The 12,008-nt window shown below is 47.9% G+C and overlaps 1 pseudogene; it reads right to left on the bottom strand.

Moving 5' to 3' along the window:
• Positions 1-9,076: 9,076 nt before the first annotated feature.
• Positions 9,077-10,935, bottom strand: LOC116819962 (olfactory receptor 51G2-like; annotated as a pseudogene).
• Positions 10,936-12,008: the final 1,073 nt, after the last annotated feature.

Here is a 12,008-nt window from a genome sequence, read left to right as displayed (position 1 = left end):
AGGGCCTCCAAGGGTGTCCGGTTTCCATACTACTAAATCCCACCCTGCCAGCATGCCCACTAACAGCAGTGGCCCACAAATTCAAACATCACCCTATCATCCAGCAGGTCTGGTAAGCATGGGCTAAAGTGGCTGAGAAGAATGGTTTGTTGTCCTGAGACACAGAGACTGATGTATAAGAGACTCTCCTTGGGGTATGACATCTAAATCCAGATTCCAAGATGAAGGGGGACCTGGGGGCTTGGATGAGATTGAGGGTGTGACTAGCTCACTGGATTTGTTACTTTACCTCATATGGTTCAAGAATCAATCTTTCCTTCAAGAAGAGCTGATACTAAATTTACAAAGCCACCCTTTTGGAAGGCAAGGGCCCCTAATGGTGTCCAGTAGTATTGTTAGGGGCCTACCATCAATCAAACCCAAACCGGCCCCTTGACCCCTAATACCCCACCCCTCGACCCTTAAACCCCGCCCACCTATCACCAGAAGTCCCACCCATGGGGATATTACTTCTGGAGTCAAGACAGACACATGACCGGAACCAAAGTGTGTCATGTGACACTCTAAGAACTCCTCCCACTGTCTTCTACCAATCAGGAATGGTTTCACCCCCATAGGCCTACACCGAGAAGTCATTTGACCAATCAAGGGTGTTCCAGGGTGGGGTGACCCATCTGGATGTGGCTCGTGTGACCGCTCTAAGAACTCCTCCCACTGCTCTCTACCAATTGTGATGGGTTTCAGCTGCATAGGACCACCCCGAGAGCAGATTTGTCCAATCAGTGGTGTTCAGGGGCAGGGTGGCCCACCCAGTTGAGGGTCATGTGACCCCTCTGAGAACTCCTCCCAGCACCCTCTGCCAATCAGAAGGCAGCACCATCACCCCATAAATCCCAGCAATCGGGACAGAAAAGGCCATCTTTTACCAAGGATGCGTGCTTTAGAAATCGTGGAAACATGGACTCCTTCACCACCTCTGTGAGCACTTTGGATTTTGTTTTACCCCGAGGGCCTTTTGACTTATGTGGAGAAAGTGCTATATCAGCAACAGTTCCCATGAGGGCTCTTTGACTCAGCCGTTGATGGATACGCCGGAACCCGAAACCAAAACTCTCGTGAGTCACCTCGATGATTGTCCACCCCCCTAGAGGCGGAAGGCAAACACAGCTTGGGGGAGTCATCGGAGGACAAGATGAATGGAAAAGACATTGCTCAGGTAAATGAATGATTAAGAAGTGACCATTGATGATGGGGTGTAATGGGGTTAGGAACTGGGGGGTGGGGATTGGGTTGTGTCTATTTAAAAACAAGCAGTGAAAACTTACACTGTTTCTTTTCTGAAAATCTCTCGACAGCTTGACGATGCCTTTCTAGAGGACTTGGAGGCCCTGGACAGCGTTACATCAAGCAGCAAAGATGAACTGGACTCTCCTTGGTTTTGCTCAATGCCAATACAAATTGTTGAAGAGAACTCTGAGGATGACGGCTATGAGGAGTTTAGGAGGCTTGGCATGGAACTAACTGAGCCAGTGCCACATCGTGAGCATAAAAAAGTCATGCAGACTATTTTACGTGTTGCTGTTTATGCTGTCCTTAATCACTGCCTTAGGGAAAAGCTTTTGGAAGATTGTGAGGGCTGTGTCATAGATGTGCCAGCCCAACGGCGCCATGACTGTGTGACTGGGACTTCAGTAGATATAAATTGCACGCTCCAGGGCCTGTGTGCTGAGCTGTATTTGGAAAGCTTATTAAACACTGTTCTTGCCATAGGTGATGCTATGCAATGTCTGTGCCTAACCCAAGAACATTTAGCGTAAGGGGTGACCTTGATAAATGTTGTGCAATTTAGTGCAGACCCTGACTGTGTTTTAAAGAAAATGACCAAACCAGAAGATGCCTGTGTCACGTTATTGACTTGAACTGGGACCGTACAGAACATGGTTGCAACCAAGGTCCAGTAGTGGCACTAAATCTTATGCAAAGGTGGTCATATAAGGGGTCTAAGACAAGATTATGGGTTGCTGGTTATGATTATGCTGTCTGTATGCATGTGTCATTTGTCATTTTGTAGTTGAAGTTATGAATATTGGCTCTGTCCTGTCTGTATTTCAAACTTACGTTATGCTTCTGTGTGACATCCCAGACAAGTTGGTGTTAGCTCTGCCTAGCCTCCTTGATGGCCCATTCAGGACCATCAGATACAAAACTGACCCATCGAGAGAAGGCAGATGCGCCTTGTAAGTCAGCAAAGTATGCAGGGACTTGTCCATATGACTCCAAACTCCATTTTGCTTGTCATTTTCCACAGTAAGGACAAAGAGGTGTTCTTACACCTGGAAAAGACTATAAAAGGCTGATGCCTCATCTCCTCCTTCTTACCTCTGGAGGGACTTTGCTATAAACTGAAACTCTGAACAAAGAACTGATGACCCATCCCAACTGGGGATGTACTCCAGAGACTTAATTTAAACCTGCACTTTATTCTATCACTGCTACAAGCCTGAACCAAGAACTTTGCCATTACTGTATGTAATTGATTCCATTGAACCAATTCTAGCTCTCATCTGTATCTTTTTCCTTTTATGAATAAACCTTTAGATTTTATAGATTCTTAGATTTTAGGACGGGAAGGGACCTCGAGAGGTCATCGTGTCCAGTCCTCTCCCCTCATGGCAGAACCAATTACTGTCTAGACCAGCTCTGATAGACATTTATCTAACTTATTCTTAAATATCTCCAGAGATGGAGATTTCACAACCTCCCTAGGCAATTTATTCCAGTGTTTAACCACCTTGACAGTTAGGAACTTTTTCCCAATGTCCAATCTAAAAGTCCCTTGCTGCAGTTTAAGCCCATTGCTTCTTGTTTATTCTTAGAGGCTAACTAAGGTGGACAACTTTTCTCCCTCCTCCTTATGACTCTCTTTTAGATACCTGGAAACTGCTATCATGTCCCCTCTCAGTCTTCTCTTTTCCAAACTAAACAAACCCAATTCTATAACCTTCCTTCATAGATCATGTTCTCAAGACCTTTAATCATTCTTGTTACTCTTCTCTGGACCCTCTCCAATTTCTCCACTCTTTCAGTACCTGCTTTTCCTCAATTACAAGGTTTCATCCTGTGAGTTTATCGATGATGAAACTGCGTGTGTGTCTTGGAAGCACGCAAAAGACTGGTACTCTGTCTCTGGCAATACCAACATCTTCATTGCCTGTTTCACCACCGCTTATGCTCGCTTAGAACTATTCAACCTCCTAGAGAGGCTGCAAGAGTGGTGCCTGTCCCACGACACTGTCTTGGTGATATTTGTGAAAAGGGAGAGTGAGAGGAATCCCCCTCTGGGGGATTGTTTAGGGTCAACAACCGGTGTTATTTTAGACCATCGCCATAAACCATTTTCCATACCTTCAAAGAATTTGAAGGGCTAACATCAGCGGGTCTGGTACGTATAGTTCTGTGAAACTCTGGCTGTAACTCTAAATTTAAAGTCAGGTAACACATCAATGTAGCAAAAGGTGTTATGGGCTGCAATAATATCTCCACATCCTAGTTTTTAAAGTTCTGTTAAATCGCTCTACAACCCCTTCTTTGACTTCATTATTAGTAACAAAGTGGCGAACTCCATGCCACTTTAATAATCTGCTTAAAGGTTTGTTTAAAAATTCTTTCCCCCGATCAGTTTGTAATTTTAGAGGCATGCGACCTTTGCTGAAAATAGCTTGAAAGGCCTTGGATACCTCAACGCCCGTCTTGTCTTTTAGGCCTCAGGCCCAGGCATATTTGGATAGAATGTCTATCACTGTTAAGATGTACTTAAAACCGCTGCTGCATTTGGAGAACCGGTGCATATCCACCAAATTTGCCTTCCATTGCACATCCACACCTGAAACAATGGTCTTGTTTCTTTTAAAACGTATTTGAGCCGGTTTGTGTAAAGGGAAAAAAGAACAGGAGTACTTGTGGCACTTTAGAGATTAACAAATTTATTTGAGCATAAGCTTTTGTGGGCTACAGCCCACTTCATCGGATGCATGCCGTGGAAAATACAGTAGGAAGAGATGAGTGTTACCATACACACTATAAGAAGAGTGATCAATTAAGGTGAGGTATTATCAGCAGGAGAGAAAAAGAACTGTTTGTAGTGGTAATGAAAATGGCCTATTTCCAGCAATTGACAAGAAGATGTGAGGAACTGTAGTGGGGGGAAAAATAAGCGTGGGGAAATAGTTTTACTTTGTGTAATGGCCCATCCACTCCCAGTCTTTATTCCAGCCTAATTTAATGGTGTGCAATTTGCAAATGAATTCCAATTCAGCAGTCTCTTGTTGGAGTCTGTTTTTGAAGATTTTTTGTTGTAATATTGTGACTTTTAGGTCTGTAATCAAGTGGCCAGGGAGATTGAATTGTTCTCCAACTGGTTTTTTAATGTTATAATTTTTTATATCTGATTTGTGTCCATTTATTCTTTTACGTAGAGACTGTCCGGTTTGGCCAAAGTACTTGGCAGAGGGGCATTGCTGGCACATGATGGCATATATCACATTGGTAGATGTGCAGGCGAATGAGCCTCTGATAGTGTGGCTGATGTGATTAGGTCCTAGGATGGTATCCCCTCAATAGATATGTGAACAGAGCTAGCAAGAGGCTTTGTTGCAAGGATAGGTTCCTGGGTTAGTGTTTTTGTTGTGTGGTTGCTGTAGGTATGGGGGCTGTCTGTAAGAGCGGACTGGCCTGTCTCCCAAGATGTGTGTGAGTGAGGGATTGTCCTTCAGGACAGGTTGCAGATCCTTGATGATGTGCTGGAGAGGTTTTAGTTGGAGGCTGTGGTGGATTAACAAATTTGCCACCCCTAGGCCCTCAAAAAATTGCTTTGCAACCCCCCATGCGCCAGCTCACCTCCGCTCCCCTATGGCAAGCCTGGGAGGGAGGGAGGGAGAAGAAGGGGAGTTGTGCCTCGCTCGAGGGATGGCAGCAGTGGAGCAGAGATGAGTTGGGGCGGGGAGAGGTTCCCACCCCCCTCCCAGGTTATTCCCCGCACCTGCGGGCTGCAGCTCACCTCTGCTCTGCCTCCTCTGAGTGCGCTGCTACTCACTTCTCCCTCCATCCCAGCACTTTCGCGTGGCAAGCCAGGGAGGGAGGTGGAAGGAGGGAAGCGCGGTGCACCTGGGGGAGGAGGCAGGCCAGGGATATGGGGAAGGGGCAGAGCTGAGGAGGTGGCGTGAGCAAATTTGCCGCCCTAGGCCAAGCCCTTGTTGGCCTAGGTGATAATACGCCACTGGTTGGGAGCTGAAGTTGATGGCTAGTGGCGTTCTGTTACTTTCTTTGTTGGGCCTGTCCTGTAGTAGGTGACTTCTGGGTACTCTTCTGGCTCTGTCAATCTGTTTCTTCACATCAGCAGGTGGGTACTGTAGCTGGAAGAACGCTTGATAGAGATCTTGCAGGTATTTGTCTCTATCTGAGGGGTTGGAGCAAATGCGATTGGATCCTAGAGCTTGGCTGTAGACAATGGGTTGAGTGGTGTGGTCTGGATGAAAGCTGGAGGCATGTAGGTAAGTCTAGTGGTCAGTAGGTTTCCGATATAGGGTGGTGTTTAGTTGGCCATCGTTTATTAGTGCTGTATTGTCTAGGAAGTGGATCTCTTGTGCAGAATGGTCCAGGCTGAGGTTGATGGTGGGGTGGAAATGTGTAAAGTGTAAGCGTCCCTCTCTGAAAGCCAAACTGTTCTCTATCTTCTATGGAAAGTTTTACTATGCTTTCTGGTCTCTTGAGAAAGAGAGTTCACCCCACCGATGCTCCCAACTTCCAAGGGGATATAATATATTTTCTTTAAGAGAGCTGCCTGTGTAGAAATGACTGTTACTGGTACTGTCTTTTGCTAACACAAATATAAAGGGGGACACACTCATATTGACACATTTAAATAAATAAGTTTTATTAATTGCCTGGTTTAACACGACCTTTACAGCCGCCTTTAAAAATGGACACCACGACCCCTACCATAAGGGAGTCTGAGCTGGTTCATTCTTCCATTTTGTCCTTTTCCGGATTTTCCTCTTGAGATCTGTGTCTCAGACATGAGCAAAAACAGCTGTGTCTCAGACATGATGCAAAAACAGCTGATGCACGTAGTGGTGAGCTGGAGCCAGTTCTCACCAGTTCACAGGAACCGGTTGTTAAATTTAGAAACCCTTTTAGAATCGGTTGTTCCAGGACAAGCAGTTCTAAAACAGCTTTTAAATTTAACTAAAGCTCAGGCAGCTATCCACCCGGCCCCCGGCACCAACTCACTTCCTTCTCCTCCCCTGAACACTCCGCCCTCCTTCTCCTCCCCCTCCCCTGCTTCCCGCGAATCAAATGTTCACGAGAAACCTGACACAAGCAGCAGGCAGGTAAGCTGGTGGTCAAGCATGAGGAGGGCTCCAGAGATGCATGGCGCGGCCCAGTCCAGCTCAGGCCGAGCAGCTCCCTCCAGCCTGGCCCCTGGCCTGGTCCTGGTTGAGTGCCCCTGATCAGTCCTGGCCAAGCACCCCCAGCTCTGGCTCCAGTGGCATCGGCCTGGCTCGGGCCCCGCAGCGCCGGTGCCAGTCCCGGACGAGGGGCTCCGGCCTGACCAGGGCCCCAACTCGGGCCCCGCGGTGTTGGTCCCGGTCCCGGCTGAGGTCGTCCAGCCCGGCCCAGCCCGGCCCGGGCCCCACGGCACCGTTTCCGGCCCGGCCAAGCAGCTCCGGCCTGGGACCTGCAGCACCGGTCTCGGTCTCAGCCGAGCAGTTCCTGCCTGGACCTCGTGGCACCGGCACTGGTCCAGATCCCTGCCGAGCAGCTCTGGCTGGCTCAGCTCGGGCCCCCACAGCCCTGGTTCCGGTCCCGGCCGAGTGGGCATGGCAGCGCAGTAAGGGGGCAGGGGAGTTTTGTGGGTTGTGAGGGAGTGAATAGGGGTCGGGCAGTCAGAGGGCAGGGAACAGGGGGATTGAAAGGGGCGAAGGGTTTGGGGGGGCAGTCACGAAGAAGCAAGGGTTGGATGGGTTGGTGGGGGGCAGGAACAGAGAGAAAGGGTGGTTGGATGGGGAAGGAGTCCCAGGGGGCCATCAGAAATGAGAAGAGGAGTTGGATGGGGCGGCAGGGGACAGTCAGGGGACAGGGAAGAGGGGTGGATGGGGCAGGGGTCCTGGGGGGCATCAAGGAACATGGGGGTTGGATGGGGCATGACCGCCTGGGGGGGCACGACCCCCTCATGAAGTAAGGAGGAGGGAACCTGTGGTTAATATTTTGGCAGCTCATCACTGCTCCCACAAGGCTACCGATGTCAGTTCTCAAAGGCCTCTAGAAAGCATCTTCGAGCTGTTGAGAGATTTTTCAGAAAAGAAACAGCGTAAGCACCCCACTGCTTGTTTTTAGATTTACACAACCTCCTGGTTCCTAATTTCATTGCACTCCATCATCAACTGTCGCATCTTATTCATTTACTTGAGCGACATCTTTTTTGTTCATCTTGTCCTCTGCTGACTCACCTGAGCTGCATTCATCTTCCACCTCTGGGGGGCCAACAACGAGAGGCCTTCATGCTCATTGGGATGCCTCATGAGGGTTTGGGTTTTGGGTACTGGCGTATCCATCAACGGATGAGTTAAAGGGCCCTCGTTGGAACTGTCACTCATGTAGCGCTTTTTCCACACAAGTCCAACGGCCCTTGGGGCTCACGCAAAGTCCGAAGTTCTCACCAGGGTGGTGAAGGAGTCCATGTTTCCACGATTTCTGAAGCACGTGTTCTTGGTAAAAGATGGCCTCTTCTGCCCCGATTGCTGGGACTTATGGGGTGATAGTGCTGCGCTCTGATTGGCAGAGGGCTCTGGGACAAGTTCTTAGAGGGGTGACACGACCCTCTTCTGGGCAGGTCACCCTGGCCCGGAACACCACCGATTGGTCAAATCTGCTCTCAGGGCGGTGCTGTGTGGCTGAAACGCATCGTGATTCGCAGAGGGCAGTGGAGGAGTTCTTGGGTCATGCGAACCACTTCCGGATGTGTCACCATGCCCGGAAGACCCCTGATTGGACAAATCTCCTCTCAGGGTGGGCCTACGGGGGAGAAACCCCTCCTGATTGGTAGAGGGCTGTGGGAGGAGTTCTTAGAGGAGTCACATGACATACATTGCTTCCGGTCTTGTGTCCTCTTTGACCCCGGAAGTAATTGTCCCCATGGGTGGGACTTCCAGTGACAGGTGGTCAGGGCTTAAGGGGTCAAGGGGCAGGGTTTAAGCGGCCAAGGGGAGGGGTTAGGGTTTGATTGTTGGTAGGTCTTTTATACTATTTCCGGTTTCCATACTACTGAATCCCACCCTGCCAGCATGCCCATTAACAGAAGGGGTCCACTAATGCCACCATCTCCCTAGCAACCAGCGGGCCTTGTAAGCATGGGCCAAAGTGGCTGAGAAGAATGGCTTGTTGTCCTGGGACACAGAGACTGATGATAAGAGACTGTCCTTGGGGTATGACATTTAACCCCAGATTCCAAGATGAAAGTGGGGCCTGGGGCTTCAATGAGACTGATGGTGTGACTAGCTCACTGGATATGTTATTTTACCTTATCTGGTTCAAGAAGCAATCCTTCCTGGGCAGATGAATGGCCGAAGTCCCGTCCTTACAGATGTTTTGACCTCATGTGTGAATAAAAGCCATCAACCCATGGAGAAGGAGATTAGCATGGCCCGTGAGTGATTAACTAGGGATGGGACAGTGACAGGCCAGGTGTAATGGGAAACAACAGCCACATCTCTTCTCATAGTGACTTTATTCATAGGAATTCTGAGGGTAGAGCATCCATTGATACGTGTCTTTAGGGGCTAACATCCCACCGTTCCCCTGGCTCTCCACGAACAGAGTGACTTTGTAAATGCTGCTGCCTGGCTTGGACTCCTTTCCCCAGAGTGCTGTCCTCCCTCAACTGGGGGTGGGGATGGCCCCCCTAAGCTTCAGGTCTAAGACCCTGTATAAGCCTCTCTCTACAGAGTGGAGATCAGTAGCTCTTGTTTCCTCATCTCTAAGGGTCCAAGATGGAATAGGTGGCCATGACCTGTGTCACCAGCTCTGGAGCTGGATGATGAACTGACTCTTTACTTGACAAACACCCTGATTATCCTGGCACGAAGATGGTTGCTTTTCATGCTGGACACGATTGGATTCATTAAAGAAGGACCCAGCAGGAAGATGTAGCCCAGGATAATTTGAAGCAAGGGAGAAGAGCTCTTCCAGAATCTGTGTATGACAGTCAGGTTGAACTCTGGCATGTAGAAGAACAGGACAGCGTAGAGGTGGGAGACGCAGGTGTTCAGGGCCCTAAAGCATTTTGTGGGGGACGTGATGCTCAGCACTGCTTTGAGGATCATCACATAGGAGAGGAAAATGAGCAGCGAGTCCAACCCCACCGTTCTGACTGTAATAAACAAGCCATAGATGTTGTTGACTGTGATGTCCGAACAAACTAGCTTCATGAGGTCCTGGAGCAGGCAGTAGGAACGGGAGAGGACATTGGCAAGAAAGAATTGGAACCGTTTCAGGAGAAAAGGGAGTGGAAATGTTACTGCCACTGCTCTTAGCACAAACACCAGTCCCATCTTGGCTATTCTCGGCAGGGTTAAGATGGAGGCATATCTCAGCGAGTTACAGATTGCGATGACGCAGTCAAATGCCATCAACAAGAGCACAGAGGATTCATTAAATTGCAGAGAGTGGATGAAGACCATCTGGGCAAAACAAGCATCAAGGCTGATCTCTCTAGAGTTTAAACAAGAATAGGCTCAGTATCGTTGGTATGGTGGCTATCAATAAGCCAAGGTCTGTGACGGCCAATATGGAAAGGAAAATGTACGTGGGCTCATGGAGGACTGGATCTGTTTTTATAATGAACAGAATGACTGAATTTCCTACTATGGAAATAGCATACATGAAGCAGAAGAGGACAGAGATTCAGAGATGGATGTCTTCCTGCCCAGGTATCCCAGTGAGAAGGAACACTGCAGGTGTGAATTTAGTGTCATTGACAGCTGATATACCGTACTGGGCAGGTCCGAGAAGTTTTGAACTTTCCTTCCTGAAAGGAAAAAGAACAGGAAAGTAGATGATATTAAACGAGACATCTTTCTGCTCTGAGTGCAAATCTAGGATTCCCAGAAGCTCAAGGAAGATCAGAAAAACACATAAATTTGGATTTACACCCCCCATAGGATATGCCAATAGGAAGACAGGCACTGCCAGACTGGATCAGACCTGAGTTCTTCTAGCCCAGTAACCAGTTACAGATGCATCAGGGGAAGATGGAAGAATCCCTGCAATAGGGAGCTATGAGATTAACTGCTCCAAGGGAAAGTTTCCCCCAGGCACCCACTAGTTAAACATATTTTGTGGTGTAAATCCAGTCCCTCTTTGAATCCTGCTAATCCCTTGGCCCCATTGATATCTAGTGGATCAGAGTTCCACAGCCTATTTGAGCACTGTGTGAGTTTGCAATAATGGCATTCACACAGACACCCTTTCTAGCCCTCAACTTCAAAGTGTGGCCCATTGTATCATGACATGTGTACACATATGGCAAGTGCATGGTGAAAACAGTCATTGTGTTTATCTGTCCTGCATTTAAGTTATTCATAAACGTGTTTCATTGCCTCATTATGTACATTATTTTTTTTATTTTCTCTGCTCCTGTGAGTTCAAATTATGCCACTGCCTCTTTGCAACACATGGGATAAACTTTCAGGGTCTGCTTCTGAATTCAATAACGGCATCACTCCAGATTTACGTGTGTAAATTCGATCAGAACCGGGATCTATTAACTTTCCCTTACCAAATGCACCCAGTGATACACTCTGCCTCCAAGAATCCCTCCAAGAGAAGCTGAAGTGCTTTGCCCAGCCTATGTTGACTGAATCCAGAGAGTTTGATCATCCTACAGGTTCCCCTTCATCCTCCCAGGACCCACCTCTGGTCCCCATGCAAGGGATTGTAGTTATCTGGTAAGCTACAAGCTAACATGGACAGTTACTTCAGCTGGATGAGGGAGGGGTTGGCATCGCAAATGGGTGAATTGTGCAAGCACTAGGTTTGCACTAATATCCAGTTGAGTGTGCTAGTTACTTCAGCCATGCTTTTTGAACAGGTGATGGAGGTAAATTAAATAAAAAAACTATTACACTGCTCTTTCCTGCACCTCAGCTCTACTCTTTGCTGAAACACAGACCAGCGGTTCTGGTCTCTCAGGACTTTTTGGAAAGTCTTGCACGGCTATTGTAGAGTTATTGTGTGCATGACCCTGAATGTAAGTATTCCAAATGGCTTCTGCTCAGTTAGCAGGGGATGGTACCATGCAGCTGTTCACTGAACACAGAGTTAATAGCACAAACCCATTGCAAACAGTATGCGGCGTACTTCTGAAAAACGTTCTAAAGCAAAAGCCATTAAGCAGTAAAGTTACCATTACTCCTTCCTGTAGAGATTCCAACAACTCTGCCGCTGGCTTTCAATATGCATACATGTCATGAACTTTTTGTTTGTAATATTTATATTAGAATGAAAAGTTTTGGCATAAAATTTACACAGCTGTACTTTAGCACACACATGTCAACCACAGGTACAAACCCAGCCGGACCTATTGAGCAGGCACAGTGCTCAGTGCTACAGGCACATTGTGCGGTAGCCCAGGGCTCAGTCTGAGGGTGGGAGAATGGCAAGATTTCACCCCATGAGAAAGGAGGCTATGAATCTTGACATTTGGCTCTCAGAAACCAGAGAAGGGAAAGAGATGAACATAGCCCTGTAACTCTGAGGGGTATCTTCAAGGCAGAAGTGCTGGAGCCTTCAGCCAGTCAGGAAACAGAAATACAGGCAAGTTGCATCTTAGGCGCATTTAACATGCACAAATTCAGCTTTGTGCAGTCGGTTAAAAGGGAAACAAAGGAAAAATTACAATCTAAAAACTGCATCTGTAGTGCAGGCTATTCCGTCAGCCATTCAACTCAATG

The sequence above is a fragment of the Chelonoidis abingdonii genome, chromosome 11 (assembly GCF_003597395.2).
Source record: "Chelonoidis abingdonii isolate Lonesome George chromosome 11, CheloAbing_2.0, whole genome shotgun sequence".
Classification (NCBI taxonomy): Eukaryota; Metazoa; Chordata; order Testudines; family Testudinidae; genus Chelonoidis; species Chelonoidis abingdonii.
This window is presented reverse-complemented; position numbering and strand designations above follow the sequence as displayed.